The sequence below is a fragment of the Eptesicus fuscus genome, chromosome 12 (genome assembly GCF_027574615.1).
Source record: "Eptesicus fuscus isolate TK198812 chromosome 12, DD_ASM_mEF_20220401, whole genome shotgun sequence".
In the NCBI taxonomy this organism is placed as follows: domain Eukaryota; kingdom Metazoa; phylum Chordata; class Mammalia; order Chiroptera; family Vespertilionidae; genus Eptesicus; species Eptesicus fuscus.
Window position 1 is genome coordinate 41,782,769 of NC_072484.1, and position 17,187 is coordinate 41,799,955.

The window sequence follows — 17,187 nt, forward strand, 5'->3', positions numbered from 1 at the left end:
TAGAAGGGGCACATGTCCTCCATTTTTCACCTTCCCATGAGTGGGGACTTGAAAGAAGTGGTGGTGAGCCATCTTGGACAATGAGATTGACACCTTAACAATGAGTGGATGGACGTACAAGGAGCTGAGTCCATGATGCTATCCACCACCACGTGAGCTAAGGACTCCTGATAGTTTTGTATAAGAGAAACAAGCTTCCATTTTGTTTAAGCTATTATTTTTGGTTTCAGCTGCAGGAGCCTAAGCTAAAAAAACTGATGGAAATGAATCCTTGGGGAAAAGTCTACTGAAATGCAAGGTTCATAAGTCAAAAGGGGCCCAGAGAAGACATGGCCTTTCATTTTGCTCCAGTAACAACTGTGCACGGAACCCTTGAGCCTTATGAAATACTGACCCTTGAAACAGAAATGTCTGGAACCTTCTCTGTAAATTATCCAAAGCCACAGAGCTCTCTGCTTTGACAGGAGTTCTCTCTACACAGTGGACAGACTTTTGTTGGTGCTCAGCCCCCTTTCCTATACTTCACCATGTCAATGAGGCATTTCCAGAGAGATCTCAGCATAGGAAACATAAATACAATTTGCTGATTCAAATTTTTGCCCACAGGTCAGTCATTTGGGAATTAAATGAGGCAGTCTTAGAGGGTGTTACTTGTAATGATTTGGAAAGACAGAAAGGGACCCAATCTGAGATTTTCTCTCTTACGTTAATTAATCATGATGTGACACAGCCCATTCCTCACATGCATAAAACCCTCATGGAAAACAAAATACAACTGACATCGATTCAGGTCTAGGTCACTGGTGGGTAAAAATTCAAATAACACTGAAAATGAGATTTCTACCTACAAATCATTTACAGATAAGAGTAGGAATCTTCTATTTGCTTTAGACAATATCAAGCAAAAATTTAAATTCAGATTAGTTAAGAACTGGAAGCACTGAGTCTGACTTAATTCAACACACACTTGAGAGCTCACTTATACACTAAGCCAAGCATTTTCCATAGATTGTTTAATTTAATTCTCATAACCACCCTTTTCTACATATGGGAAAACTGAAGCACGGAACACTTAAGTAACTTGTTCAAATTGGTAGCTGAGCTGGATAAATTAATCCCAGGCTATGGGACTCCCGAGGCCACCTCTTCCCTGAACTGGGTGTTACAGGAGAAATGGAAATGATTAAGATTTTCATTTAGCCCTTGAAGACAATGTAGGAGAAATATATATATACACTGCTATGAATAACCCAAGAGAGCATTAAAAGCATCCTAACACAAGTAGAATGTGTTCTTTCGGAAGAGAGGGAAGATTGTTAACTCAGTTTCAGCGGCTGCAAAAATTATGGCCCATTGGAATTGGTCCTGCCCGAGAAAAATCTATCAGTCCCCGTATAAAGGGGCACCCGCCCTCACAACCTACCAGTCTTGCCTCTCCAGCTTGGTCCCAAATTCAGTTTCTCTGGTTTGCTATCTCAGCTTCCCTCTGGGGAAAATGTCCCTGTCCTTGGTTCAGGGTGTCCTCAGACAACCTTTAGGATCTGCCTCCCAAGCCCAACTTGATGTAATCTGTAAGCCTGAGAGCCACATATAGGCTCAGAGGAGAGGTAGAAAAGACAAGACTGTAGACAGAGAACACAGCTAGAACCAGAATCCAGGGGCTGCTTAGCAGCTCAGCCACCATTCCAGGGTAGTGAGCTACCAATGCAATATACAGATGTATTATAGAATGGCACATTTGAAACTTATGTCCCAATAAACCCAATAAAAAAAGGAAAGAAAATAAATGTGTTTTACAAGCCCGAGCTTGCTTTAAATAACATGGAAGATCTAGTGTCTCTGGCAACATGAACGCATAATTCACTGGCGGTACCTCGGTGCTCTCTGTCTTCTGTTTGGCTTGCCCTGGGGTCTGGATCCTTACTCTCAGCCAAAATAAATCCTTCTGTGGGTTCCATTAGAGAGAAGGGTTCAGACTGATAAACAGATGCACTGTATCATGCACTTGACCACTCCTTGTTGTTGAATTATTAACTGACTCCGCTCCTCCAGATCTTTGAAATACTTTCTCATCTGTTCTCCTGATGTAACCTAAGGCCACGGGGCTCTCAGAAGTTGGAGAGAGCAGTGCCCCCCCCCCCCCCGCCCCATTTCAAGTATGGCATTTAAGATAAAGAGAAAATAGTGCCATGTGATTAAGTGTAAACTGTAACCTTAAAAACCTGCCATAGTGGCTTCAGTATCATTTACTCATACATCCCAAAGCATTGCTAGAAGGTCTAGTCTAGTGACGGAGGATTCCTTTTATTTAATTCTAGGGCTCTAACAAAAGTCCACCAGGAGAACTGGGCATCCTCAAAAAAGACCACTATTTCAGGGCATCAGCTGTATAAAGGATGGTGTTCAACTCAGAGGAGTAACTCTTTGATGGAATTCCAGGCACTATAATAAAGGATAGAATCCAGGTATTGTGGTGGGAGTGATGCCTTATGGTAAGATGGAGTGAGGATTGCTTTCTGAAGTCTAATAAAGGACACCAGCAGCTGGCTTTTCTTGCAGAACTTCTGGGACTGAAGTGTGCTTGGTAGGAGGATGGAGGGACGGTGGTGGGGCACAGGTGTAGATGAGATGGCCCTTTCCCAAGGAACCACAGTCGCTGTAGGTGGATCCCTTTGGGGCCACTATCTTCCCAGGAAAAGGAGCTCTTGGGGCCTTGGACAGCTGTGAAGAAGGCTAACACAGGGTATATATTATGAAATCAGGGTCTACCAGATGGCCGAATTCTACAAGGTAGGGCTTAGCCCCAGCAGGGGCTTCCCTGAGTCAAAAGGTAACCTCCAGAGCAGAACAAGAACACCCTGACAACCACCCAGACCACCCTCAGCTCCAGGCCACTGCATCAGCAGCAGCCTGAGGCCAATCCTACTACACAATTGTAGGCTATATGCTGACCAGCTGGGCCTAAGCACAATGCTTTCCCACAAGTCCTGGGAGACCCTCTGCAGTGCCATTTTCTCACCTGTGACTTGCTCTGGGAGACAATGATAGCAACACCCTTTCTATATTTCCACTGTCACAGAGAAGGCAGCTCTGACAGCAGTGGGGACCTTCAGAAGGTCTAGCAGGTCCCGGGTATGTGACTTTCCTTTAGCTTGTTGGCTTTTTTCTGCTAATAGAGACCATAGTTCTAGTTGGCCTCCTGAGCATCCTTCTAGGAGGAGTCACCCAGCAGGTGCTGCTTCTTCCAGCAAACTGCCCATGATGCCATTCAATGTCCCCATCCCACCTTCCTAACGAGGAGGCTCTGTCTAGACCCACCGTCTGATAAAACCTGGAAGGCAGGCCTTATGTTGAAAGGCAGTGGTGGTAGAATCAGCAGAACAATGGTAACATTTACTGCTTTCTGTGCACAGCCTGGTGCATCATGCCCTCCAGCAGAAGCCAACAAGCCAAGGAGAAATCACATACCCAGGTCTTGCCTACCTTTCCCTAAAGACTGTTCCTGCTGCCACCGGGCTTCTTGCCTTGGGGTCTCACAGTGAGTTACAAGGTAAGAAACTGCCACCTTCTATGGTTTCAGAGAATCATCAAGAACAGCAAGACAGTCTGTGACTATCCCAATTTTACAGGTGAGGAAACTGAGGGCCAGACAGCTAAACAATCTCGCCCAAGGTCACACTGTGAAGAAGAGGGACAGCTGAGATTTCAGTCCCCAAAGAGGGAAGCACAATGTCTAGCTCCGAACAGTCACTGATTAACATCTGAATGAAAAAAAAAAAGCAGATGTGGAAGTCCTCACGCCACCATGAGCAGAGCCCACTTCTGAGGCCAGGAGTGCCAGAGCCACTCAGCTGGACCATCAGTCTGATGGCACCGTGTGCTGGGCTGCTCTCTCCTCCTGGGCACAATGCCCATCTTTCCATCCCCCTCTAGGGGGGAAGCTCTGGACACATGGTTACTGGGTTAGGACACAAAGGTGGGTAAAACCAGTTTGTGCCTCGCCAGCACGGCTGAGGGTGAACCTGAGTGGGGGCGCTGAAAGGCTTAGAAAAGACAGACAAGAGAATGAAAGCTGGGTCTCGGTGGGACGCTGCTTCTCTGACAGACAGTGATGACGCCCACAAGCCGTGTCTTTATTTTATAGCAGATACTGCGATGCAAAGAAAGGGCGTGATCAAGATGTTTTCAACATTCTCTTGGGTTTCAATCCTACTCAACTACATGTACCTGAACTCTATCAAGCCTACATTACTTAGGCCAGTGGTCGGCAAACCGCGGCTCGCGAGCCACATGTGGCTTGCGAGCCACGGTTTGCCGCTCTGTTGACTAATGAGTTTGCCGACCACTGACTTAGGCACATGGGGCCACGTGTTCGGGCCAAAGGTTCAAGCTTACAACTACAGCTGTTGGCTATAATTGTGCTGGGAGGGCCCTGCCCTCCAAGCGGGGACTTGCACATGGCAATGAGAGGACTGTGCCCACTCATCAGTCCAAGGCTTGAACCTGTCCAAACACTGTAGCTGCTCCCCACACCAATTCATCCTTCCTAGGACACAGGTGAGGATGATGGGCAGTTCGCATTCTGAGTGAGTGCCAGGTTGAACTGAGAGCGTTTCGGAATTACTAGAAAACCCGCTGAGGTGTGGAGGAAACCCCTCCTGTCTTGACTTGTTGGATTAAAGCGTCAATAGCTTTCCCTGCCTGACCCCAAACACATCTAATGCACTCTTCAGAGGCCCTCCTCCTGGAAGCCTTGGAATTCCACCCCAGGAAGGAATTTCCACTTTCTCTGGACATTCACATGCTTACAATCTGCACCCATCTTAGGATATCTAGAAAAAACAAACAAACAAACCAAAGAAAACAGTGGTTCTTAATCCTGGCTGCATGCTAGATATCTACCACAGAGCTGTTTAAAAATAAAAGATGAAGAAATATTTATGCCCAGGCCCAGCCTTGAAGTAATTAAAATCAGAATCTCCTGGCTGGAACCAGAGAACTGGTATTTTAAGAAAAGTGCCAGGGGTACTGAAGGCCTAGGTGGGGTGGGTGGGCTGGAGGGAGTCAAAGGGGAGGGAAGGGGACATATGTAATACTTTCAACAATAAGGAATTATCCTATATAATAAAAGGCTAATATGCAAATCGACCAAACAGCAGGACACCGGTCACTATGACGTGCACTGACCACGAGGGGGCAGATGCTCAATGCAGGAGCTTCCCCCTGGTGGTCAGTGCACTCCCACAGGGGGAGCACTGCTCAGCCAGAAGCCCTGAGCTGGGCTCACAGCTGGCAAGTGCAGCGGCAGTGGTGGGAGCCTCTCCTCCCTCCATGACAGCGCTAAGGATGTCTGACTGCCGCCTTAGGCCCGCTCCTAAGCCAGCAGTCTGACATCCCCTGAAGGCTCCTGGACTGCAAGAGGGCACAGGCCAGACTGAGGGGCCCTCCCCCTCAAGTGCACGAATTTTATGCACAAGGTCTCTAGTTGTAAAAATAAATAAAAATCTCAAAAGAAAAGAAAAGCGTCAGGACTGAGAACCAAGGCTGGAACGCCTTGGGATTTCACTGTGTCCTTTTCCCCACCCAGCTGGGTGCTCCTCCGAGAAAGGCCCCAGTCTGGTGTTGTGCTGCCCTTAGCACCGAGCCCAGGCCTTGCCCAGAGTCAGCCCTCCTCAAATGTTTGCTGAGTAACTGCATCCTCACCTGAAAATCAAACAGTGCCCCAAGGGGAGAGGGAGCATGCTTTGCTTTATTTGTAAGGTAAAAGCTGCATGTGTGTCATCTCCTGGGTTGGGCAACCCGAGAACATGAATTCCAAGGAAAATAAATTTCCCCATGTTAACATCCCGAGGGAGGAACAGGCTATGTTGTTGGTTATCTCCTGCTTTCAATTAAAGAGCCTGCAGCCAGATTCCTTTGTGGTCCGAGCTTTGTAAATGGCACATTCTCAATTATTTATCTAAATAAAGGTGAGCCAGAGGGCAGCGCCAAACACTCGCCTGGTGAACCTGCGCACCACTTCGAGCCCTTGGAATTCTCAAGCTTATACGATTTGGCTTTGTGGATCCAATTTCCTAAAAAAAAAAAAAAAAAAAAAAAAAAAGGAAAAACAAGGCACACTAGATAGAAGGCCATAAATTCCATTTCAGAAATGAAAGCATGCAAGCCGGCTGGAGTGGAGCAGTGAGGATGCTGCGCAGTGTGGCTGGCGCGGTTCTGTTGCTAGGCTGCCTAAATCAAACAGCCCTAACTCCTGGCAGGGAGGCAGTCCTAGGCATCCCTCCCTTCCAGTGCTGCGCTCTCTCTCCCATCAAAGGACGCTTAACTTTCTATATCACCAATGAACAATAAATCCTCTTAAAAAAGGAACAGGGACCAACCTAGGGTGATCTGCAAATGGAAGTGGAGGAAAGACCATCTCTCACATGCAAAGACAGGCTCCGGGCTCACTGTCAGCAAGACAAGTGTTGCGAACTGTTGTTAGTGGCGTGGGTCTGTGCCGATTCTCCTTAAGGAGCAGCCTGTGATGTGCATATGACACAGCCTGCTGTGCTGTGGGTACAGTTGGTGGCCATGGGGTGAGCAATGAGAACGACCCCAGTGGAAATCAAGTGTCTCTCCCCTCCACCCCTTTACCTGCCATGAAGTGTCAGCTGCTGTGAAAGAGTGATTTGGGAACAATAACCCAGCTGGAAGTCAGGATACTTGGGTGTAAGAGTACCGGGAGCAGCAGTAACAACAGCTAGTGTTTAATGAGCACATACTATATGCCTTTCATCTGATTGCCCTGCACTATAGTACCATGGAGACACATTATCCTTACTTTACAGATCAGGAAACTGAGGTCCAGAGCAGTTAAGCAACTTGCCCAGGTCACACAGCTGCTAAGTGACAGGGCTGGAACCTGTACCCAAACCTTCTGGCTCTAGGCTTCCTAATCATCCTGTTCTACAACCTCACTACTGGAACCCACCTCTCTTCTCCATCCCTGCTGCCACCTACCTTAGTTCAGACCTTAGAATCTCTTACCTTTACCCTTATTTAAGCCTCTTCATTCATCTTCCTGCTTCTAATCTTTCCCTCATCACATCAAGCAGGTATTTTAAAGCACATCTACTTAATTCCTCTGTATGTCTCTTGGCTCCCACTGCCTGTTACTCAAGTCCAACCCTTAGCAAAGCACACGCAACCCCACTCCACCCTTTCAGTCTTTTCTCTGTCATTCCCCAGCATGATCCTGTCCCATCAAATGCCCAGCTCGGGAGATCCCTTAAATAAGACATCCTGTTTTCTCCTTCAGTCTCATCTGTTTACATGTTTGTCTTTCCACCCAAGATGTGAGCTAAGGAGGCAAGAGACTTGCCTTGTTCACCTTGGTCATTTCCATAGGGGTTGGCAGAAAATACATGCTCATATATGTTATATTGCTGACTCGCTCACTGACCAAATAAACAGAATCTCATGGGGGGTAATTAGCAAAGATCATTGTGTTTTTACCAACCGACTATATATGTAATCTTAACAATTCCTATGCTACTGTTTTAGAGATTTTACTTATTTTTGGAATAAACATGAGAAACTAGAGTCTTTGGGGTCTTTGATGTCTTCCTGTCTTCTGCACAGTGAACTGGAACTTAGCTAACCTCTGCCCACACTTCAAGGTTTGCTCGATTTCTTCTTCCTTTTTGACTCCATCCCTGGTTCTTGGAACCAAGCAAGAAGTGACTTCCTCTCCCCTTGAACTTCATAGCACTCACTCGCTGTACTATTCACATTTGTCAAGGTAACATGCAGCACCTCAGAGGGGCAAGGACCCTGCATGAGAACACTGTCACGAATGCATCATGGACACTGGGTGTGGAGTCACCTCTCTGGGCCTTCATCTATTCATTACAAAATAGCTGGGGTACACGGCCGTTCAGCTTTCTTCCAGCTCTAGAATTCTATGAAAAATGCCAGATATCTTGATACTATTTGGAAACTCCCTAGTGGGGTGGATGATGAAGTGCAAAAGTATAGAACTTTTGAGTCACATTCAAACTATTGAGTTGAAGGGATTTGGATGTTATGTTCCTCTTCATTTTCCAAAGGATGTTGGCATTCTCAAACTAAGCATGCAACCAAGAGATGGCCCAGCGGGGAAGAATTGCTGGGCCTGATGCTGTGGGTTATATGAGCTATGTTGAGAAATGTGCATCATGAAAAGGCTGGGTTATCACAATTATTCACAAACTCAGCATTACATACATACATACACACACACACACACACACACACACACAGAGAGAGAGAGAGAGAGAGAGAGAGAGAGAGAGAGAGAGAGAGAGAAACCAAACAAACCCAAAAAAACAACTACTTAAACATTCCTTTTAGTCATGATCAACCATGGAATTCAAGACATAATTCTTTAGATTAGCCAAATGTACTTCTCCCAGAATGTGAAAAATAGCTGCTTGAATATGATTCCTCTGAGGGTAAACTATAAATTGTAAGCAATTTAGCAAGAGAGAGGAAGACTGGAAAACCAGCCTTTTTCTTAATACCATTTCATATCTTTTAAAATAATTCATAAAGACATGTTAAAATGAGAACAAAATAACAGTCATTTGAAAGGAAAAGAGCAATAGAGCAGGACTTTAAAGAGAGCTTCTGTAGTTGAGCACTATTTTTAGGGCTAATTTTCCAGACAGCTGATCCCCAAAAGGGAGCTTTGACGAGTTCATTTTAATATAGGTTTGTATAAGATGTGAGACATTTACCAAAAGGATGTTCATCAGTCAGATCTTCAACGGGAAATAGAAGGCATAGTAAAATTAGGGTAAGTCAATCAGTGGTCGTTTATGAAGGGACTAAAGTACAAATACATGGGCAAGGTGTAGGGGAACCATAAGGTCATGTGCAGGGACATAGAGCTGACCACAGAAGAGCTGTTACCGCCTCTAATAGGTTGAATAGTGCTCCTATCCTCCCAGCCCCATTCATGTCCCTCCCAGGAACCTTAGAGCATGACCTTATTTGGAAATAGGGTCTTACAGATGTCAGGTAAGGATCAAGGTAAGATTATACTGGATTAGGTGGGTCCTCAATCCAATGGCAATCCCTGTAAGAGCCAGAAGAGGACACATAGAGACAGAGACACAGAGAAGGCAACCACTTAAAGAGGGAAGCAAAGATTGCAGTGAGGTGTTTACAAACCAAGGAACATCAAGGATGTTGGCAACCACCAGAAGAGAGAACCATGGGATAGCATCTTCCTAAGAACCTCCAGAAGGAACAAACCCTGACAACACCTTGATTTCAGACTTCTGACCTCCTAAACTATAAGAGAATGAGTGTCTGTTGTTGGAGGCCATTCAGTTTGTGGTGATTTGCTGTGGCAGTCCTGAGATACTGACACACCACCCATCTCTTCAAGGGATGAAAGGAGGGCTAAGAAAGATGTTATAGTGATTAAGAGCTTGGACTTTGGAGTCAGACAGACCCGAGTTAGAATTCCAGCCCATCCATATACCACCTGGGTTATCTAGAACAACTTATTTCCTCCTGTCTGTGTCTCAGTTTTCTCAATTGTTAAGTGGCTATTTGAAACTTGCCTCATAGTGTTATTGTGAAGGTAAGAATGGATAATTTATGTAAGACACTTAGCACAGTGCAGCATAAAATTAGGCTGTTAATACAGTGAACAACAAAGTCATGCAATTTATACTCAAGGCCAATAAGTGAATATAGTTTTTAACCAGATGCAGCCCAGATATGGACAGTTGGCTACTGGTCACATAGAAAGCCAACCTTTTTGCTCAGTCATGCTGGAGCTGAGAACAAGCAGAAATTAGTTTCTAGATCAGAGTCTTTCCAAACAACGAAACTGGGAATCAGTGTTTCCGTTTATCCCACAGTGGATAGTGGCTGTCATATTATTTCCATACTTATCAACATTGCTAGCTGCTTCTAGGACAAGCATGTCAAACTCAAAGGCTAACACGGGCCAAGTACACAAGGTTTAAGTTTATGTGGGCCGCAAAAAAACAAAAGCTTCACTTTTTATAGAAACCTGGGTTTATTTCAATAGAGACATGCTGAATACAAAGGGCTGAAATAAATGAGTAATCGTTAACATAAAATAATAGAACATTTTAATAAAAATGAATATTTTTTCTTGAACATTAACTTACCAGACACTGAAGAACTGCACAAATTAATAAGCGTAACGCAAATAAACCTATTTTTTCTTGTTCTCTGAAAGTGAAATATTTCCTGTTGCACACACCCAACAAGTCAGTCCAAGACTAATGACGTGGCAATTGGCTGCTAAAATATTAGCTGCTACTATCAGGGTAGAGAAATGGTGCGCCTGCGAGTAAGGTGCATAAGGGAAATGAATGCAACAAGATTATAGTAATCAGTTATTAGCAAACGTTGTAGTTCATTATTAATAATTACGTATAATGGGATATTTTAAAAGTTAAATTATAAAATTTTTATTAAAGTGCTTCTTACAGAGTGCAGAGGAGGCTTTGGAGGGGGTGGGTGGTAAAGGGAATGCTTCTGATTCTGGATACCCAGTGAAACCGCAGCCAAGAGCATTTCCAGGGCTGGCAGGAAAATGCTGCAGTGAGTGAAGAATAACGTCTCAAAACGAAGAGAGAGCCCTAGTCAGTTTGGCTCGGTGGATAGAGCGTTGGTCTGCGGACTGAAGGGTCCCAAGTTTGATTCCTGTCAAGGGCACATGCCTGGGTTGTGGGCTCGATCCCCAGTGTGGGGCGTGCAGGAGGCAGCTGATCAATGATTCTCTCTCATCATTGATGTTTCTATTTCTCTCTCCCTCTACCTTCCTCTCTAAAATCAATAAAAATATATTTAAAAAAGAGAGAGAGAGAGAGAGAGAGAGAGAGAGAGAGAGAGAGAGAGAGAGAGAGAGAGAGGAAGGGAGAAGGAGCGAGAGATAGAAACCTCAATGATGAGAGAGAATCATTGATTGGCTGCCTTCTGCACAACCTACACTAGGGATCCACAACCTGGGCATGTGCCCTGATGGAGAATCAAACTGTGACCTCCTGGTTCATAGGTTGACGCTCAACCACTGAGCCACACCAGCTGGAAAGAATTATGCAAGAATAGTTGTTGCCCCAGGGAGGGGAACTTGATGGCTATGCTGTAGAAATACAGAAATGGAAATTCTGACTCTCAAATTCATATGGCAATCAAGGGGCCCCAAATAGCCAAACAATCTTGAAAAAGAACAAATTTGGAGGACACACACTCCTGACTTAAAAATGTACTACAGTGCCCATCAGCAGATGAGTGGATTAGAAAACTGTGGTACATCTACACAATGGAATACTACGCTGCTGTAAAAAAAAGGAATTTTTACCATTTGCAACAGCATGGATGGAACTGAAGAGCATCATGCTAAGCGAAATAAGCCAGTCAGAGGGAGATAAATATCACATGATCTCACTCATTTGTGGAATATAATGAGCAATATAAACTGATGAACAAAAACAGAACCAGAGACATAGAAACATCAAACAGACTGTCCAACCTATGAGGGAAGGCAGGGGGTGAGGGAGTAAGAGATCAACCAAAGGACGTATATGTATGCATATGAGCATAACCAATGGACACAGACAATGCGGGGGGTGAGGGCATGTGTTGGGGGGTAGGGGTGGGAGTGGCTGGGGAGAGGTCAATGGGGGAAAAAGGAGACTCATGTAATACTTTAAAAATAAAGAATTTAAATAAAAAAACCCAACAAAACGTTATATACCATTATATTGGCTGGGCCACAAAAATATTCATTGTGGGCTGTGTGCAGCCCATGGGCCACGAGTTTGAGATGCTTGCTCTAGGGCATTACTTAACAGTCAAAATCAAAGGCTAAATGAAAGGTTCTCTATGTAAACATGAATGAAAAATTACTGCATATATTGTAGTAGCTGTAATGGATAGTAATCTAGTCTGATTAAAAATTTTAATGATGTTATCTATAAACTAGAAGCCCAGTGCATGACATTTGTGCATGGGTAGAGTCCCTAGGCCTGGCCAGTGATCAGGGCCTATCAGATTCCTCACCTCCCCACCTCCCTGCCTCTTCCTTCCCTTGCTCCCTCAGCACCCAGCTGCTGCTGCTGCTGGTCACCCGCCATGTTCTGCGCTGCTCCCTGGTGTTCAGCACATGTCATAGTGAGTGATTGAACTCCCAGTTGAACTCCTGAGGGGACACTTTGCACATAAGCCTTTTATATATATATATATATATATATATATATATATATATATATATATATATATATATATATGGACTAGAGGCCCGGTGCACAAAATTCGTGCACAGGTATGTGTGTGTGTGTGTGTGTGTGTGTGTGTGTGTGTGTGTGTGTGTCCCTCAGCCCAGCCTGCACCCTCTCCAATATGGGACCCCTTGAGGGATGTCCGACTGCCCGTTTAGGCCCAATCCCACCAGGATTGGGCCTAAACGGGAGTTGGACATCCCTCTCACAATCCAAGACTGCTGGATTCTAAATGCTCACCTGCCTTCCTGCCTGATTGCCCCTAACTGCTTCTGCCTGCCAGCCTGATCACCCCCTAACCACTCCACTGCCAGCCTGATCGATGCCTAACTGCTCCCCTGCCAGCCTGATTGCCCCTAACTGCCCTCCCCTGCCGGCCTGGTCACCCCTAACTGCCCTCCCCTGCAGGCCTGGTAGTCCTTAACTGCCCTCCCTTGCTGGCCTGGTCACCCCTAACTGCCCTCCTCTGCTGGCCTGGTCACCCCTAACTGTTCTCCCCTGCAGGCCTGGGTCCCCCCCAACTGCTCTCTCCTGCTGGCCTGGTTGCCCCCTACTGCCCACCCCCCACAGGCCTGGTCCCCCCAACTGCCCTCCCCAACAGGCCTGGGTCCCCCCCAACTGTCCTCCTCTGCCAGTCCCATCACCCCCAACTGCCCTCCCTTGCAGGCCTGGTCCCTCCCAACTGCCCTTCCCTGCTGGCCCAATCACCCACAACTGCCCTCCCCTGCTGGCCATCTTGTGGCAGCCATCTTGTGTCCACATGGGGGTGGCCATCTTGTGTGTTGGAGTGATGGTCAATTTGCATATCACCTCTTTATTATATAGGATTATTTGTGATCGCTTAATACATAAAGGAAAATTCCATTTTTATTCTTACTGTTGTGCATTTACAGATACATGATAAATACTAAGAAAATTGTAACATTTTTATTTTGAATATAATTAACACAAGGGGACAAAAAAGGAAAAACAAACAATTTGGTCCTTAACCAGAACCCCTCACAGTCACATACTGAAACTATAAGATTTTGGACATATTAAGGACCTAGCACATTTCTGATGTTTGCAGAAGCACACCACACAAAAGAGGACCTTCGGTGCCCAGTGGAAACAGCCAGGTTCATACCAGCGGGCATTAGGAAACAGTTATTTCGTATGCGCTGTCTAATGACCTCCCTGAAAGCCAGATGGTTCCTTTGCTCTGAAAGTATTTGTAGATAGGACGGATTTATTGAATGTCGTTATTAATGAGCTGGGTGAGAAAAGAAATAATTGTTTAAGTGACCCAGCATGCTTTCCAAGCGATGGAATGGCGATATTCAGGGGCCAGGCTGGGGAAGGGAGTGACTGTGCAAATCATGTTACACAAGGATGTTGGGCTGCCAGAGGCAGGAAGCCAGCGGAAAAATCTGTGAACCTGAATGCCCGGCCACAGCAATGCTGAGAGTTCATGTTGTGAAATGTGAGCCACCGTCACCATGGAGCCCAAAGGCTTCCCACCCTGGAAGTCCAGCCCAGGACACATCCTCCTCTTTGGCCATGAAAGGCAGAGATACCTGGGGATCAATGCCTCCTGTTTTGGCAAAGTGACAGCATCTGCTCTTCTACATGACCATCCATTCTTTTTTATTCTTTTTTTAAAATATATTTTTATTGACTTCAGAGAGGAAGGAAGAAGGAGAGAGAGATAGAAACATCCATGATGAGAGAGAATCATTGATCGGCTGCCTCCTGCAAGTCCCCCATTGGGGATAGAGCCCACAGCCCGGGCATGTGCCCTTGACCGGAATCGAACCTGGGACCTTTCAGTTCGCAGGCTGACGCTCTATCCACTGAGCCAAACCGGCTAGGGCACCATCTATTCTTGCTGCTGGTGAATGGTGGAGAATGCTGGGACCACTGGCCATATTTTGCTGTGTGAGTTTTTTGCTGAGGGAGAACACATGCTAATATTTTTATTGGGCTTTAATTGTAGTTTCTCCATTTCTGCTCCAACCTTCCCCGCCTTCAGTCCCAAACCCTTATCCACCTCTGGTCTCTCTGCCTTCTTTCCTTACTACGGATATGACATTGTTTTCCCAGTAAATAGAGTGGGTGACCTTTTAAAAATGTCAATTACTCTTCTGCTTAAACTCCCTCCCTCCCACCATCAGCGAACACCAGCCTTGAAGGCCTGCCCCCCAATAAACTGGCCGAGCCAATCAAGCTTGCTCAGGAGTTTCAAGTGAGAGACAAGAGATTGAAGGAGGTGGCATAGAAGATAGCCCTGGTTACCCTGCAAATTGGCAAAGGCTACACTTTGACAGAAACCAGGAGGAGAGGCTGGGCAACATTTATGTGAGAGAGCCCGATCTCAAACTGATCAATGAGCCCTGAATTAGAGATAAGGAAACTGAGGCTCACAGCAGGAATACAGATGCATGTCTGAATGGCCCTAAGCCCCTGCTCCCGCTGTTGTCCACAGTGTTTCCTGCTTTGGGGCAGCCTGCATCCCATGCTCAGGCTGCCATGGCTGCTGTGGGCACAAGGGACTTGAATGACCTTGCTGACCATTGGACAGCTGCAGCTTGGAGGTCAGGGACAGGAGTAACCATTACAAAAACAGCAGTATGACCACCACCATCTGGCAAGGGGCCATCGCTTTATTATCATTTTCAAAGAACTTTCCCCAGGACACCACTTGTCCTAAATAAGCTCTTCAAGGGATGGACCACTCCTGCATCTTCTGAAGCATATAGCGGATGCTGCTAGGTGGTACAGTACATAGTGGCACTTAATAAGTGCTGATTACCATGCCTGGGAGGTCCCTCGCTTGGCTCCTCAGTTGGCACGCGGCCCTCCCAAGTGAGTGAACTTGAGAGCCGTCTGGCTCTTTGATCTGTCACTTTGTTTTCCCCAAGCTCAGCCTTCGGGGTAGCCAAGACCAGCGACCTGACCAGCTAGACTGCCTTGGAAAGGCGAGGGCGACATCGTCAGCTGGCTCAGAGCCCTGTGCGTAGAAGGGTAACTTCTGGCTGGGGCCTTGTTTGCTATGGAATACAGACTTCCCTTGGGGGATTCAGGCATGTTTTCTTCTTTTTTTTTCTTTTCTTAAAAAATAAAATAAAATAAAGCCAAAAGCCTACAACCCTAATCTAAGTGGCATCTGCTGACTTTGAAGAACACACACTTACTCCTTACCCCCGAGCACCCTTGCCATGGCACAGAATACCTTTAGGTTTAATCATTAAAACATGAGGGAAAACTCATCCGTTTTAGTAGGTATATTTGAAGTCGTTTTGGCCACAGTCCCTCAGCTTTCTCCGGGGTTGCTGATAAATCTTTATATTATAACTCCAATTCCTGACCCTCCTGACCCTCAGTTGTACTTATGGATGGCGCCTGGAATTACAGTAACCAGGGGGCCAGGTTCAAATACGTCTGGTTTTACTTTCATGTTTGCAAAGCTGGGAAGCAGGAAGTTCTGATATTTATTTGACTTTGAAAATGCATGCATGTCATAGCTTTCTCCAAAGAAGATATATAAAGTCGTGTAAAGTGATACATGAAAATCACGAGAACAAGGGGGGAAAAGTAGAGGTGCAAAGAAAAGATGGGTGGGAGGGAAAGCAGACATAGAATGAGGTTTGAAGGGGAAAATGCATGACCATCACAACCTACCTACCCCTGACCATGGGGGACCACGCACTTCTAACGTTTTAAAGCTGACATTGGAGTGATGCAAACAGCAGCTATATTTTAGTTAAAGACCAGTTGTTTGGGAGTCAATAGAATAGGTTTTAGTAATCCAAACAGCAACTACTTATTAAGTTCCTACTGCATGCCAGGGATGGCACTAAATACGTCCTCTATACACATGAGGGGTACTTCTCCTAAGAAGGGCCCTGAGCTGCACTTTGCCCATACATGGTCTCATAGCCAAAACTGTGCTGTTAAGGCTGACTTCCACCCTGTCTTTTTAGGTCTTCGCAGAGCTACTGTGTTCTGTGTTTCTGAGACCAGCAACTCCCAGTCCTCTGATTCTATCTCTGAGCAGTTCTTTGGGAATGTCAACACGGACCCTCCTGAAAGTCCATCTTGGACACGATTTCAGGTTAGGAGGCCAAGGTAATCTTTAAGTTGGATGAAAATTAATTAAATAGTAAGAAAACTGATCCTTTGGGAAAACAAACATTACTTTCAAAAATCATGCTGGCTCTATGTTGCTTTCTTTTAGTCCTTGTAAAATCATCTTTGGAGAGAGGCAGGAGAAAGGTTGGGATGTCAGGTTGACTGAGTTCAAATCCTGCCTCTGCCACTTTCCAGCTGTGTCTCAGTCAAGCTAATCTCCCTGGGCCTCAGTTTCTCCATCTGCAGAATGGGCACAATAGGATCTACTCTAAAGGTTTGAGGGGAGGTGGAGGGGATAATGCAAGTAATACTTAAATGTGGTACCTGCCTTTTCTTGTGTGTGTGTGTTTTTTTTTTCTCTTCTAATTAACTTTGCAGAGCACACTACCCTTCTTCACAGAAGCCATGTTGCCAAAGAAAGGGAACAAGGTCAAAGGTTTTCCTCTTCAGAAAGACCTCTACTTATTCTCGCTCTTTAGCTAGGAACACAAACATCTATAATTCTTCATCAAGGCCGAGGGAGAAGAAGAAGCCAGGGGAATGAGAAAGGCCAGCAAATCTGTCAAATGGCCGATTGTAGTTGCCAATGTTTGTTGCTGCCGTGGCACCTCGTGGATGGAGTGAGTCATTCACATTCCACTGATAGGGGGGCACATGGTCTGTGCTGGAATGGCAAGATGGGGAGTCACCAACCTTTATCTTTGTTTACCCTCCTGTTATGACTCATTTTCAGAGTCTGTTTTTCTTCTTAGGAGATGATTCGGCTCATTACCATAGGCCTCCCTGG

The 17,187-nt window shown here is 45.7% G+C and overlaps 1 protein-coding gene and 1 long non-coding RNA gene across 2 annotated transcripts in view; one reads left to right on the forward strand and one right to left on the reverse strand.

Annotated features, from left to right (window-relative positions):
- Positions 1-17,187, reverse strand: part of CCBE1 (collagen and calcium binding EGF domains 1) — a 172,343-nt gene that overhangs the window by 33,341 nt on the left and 121,815 nt on the right. The gene's annotated exons all lie outside the window — the stretch shown is intronic.
- Positions 2,533-16,430, forward strand: LOC129150885 (uncharacterized). Its single transcript, XR_008557668.1, has 3 exons — positions 2,533-2,584; positions 3,414-3,550; positions 16,253-16,430. It is a non-coding gene; the product is annotated as an uncharacterized LOC129150885 (long non-coding RNA).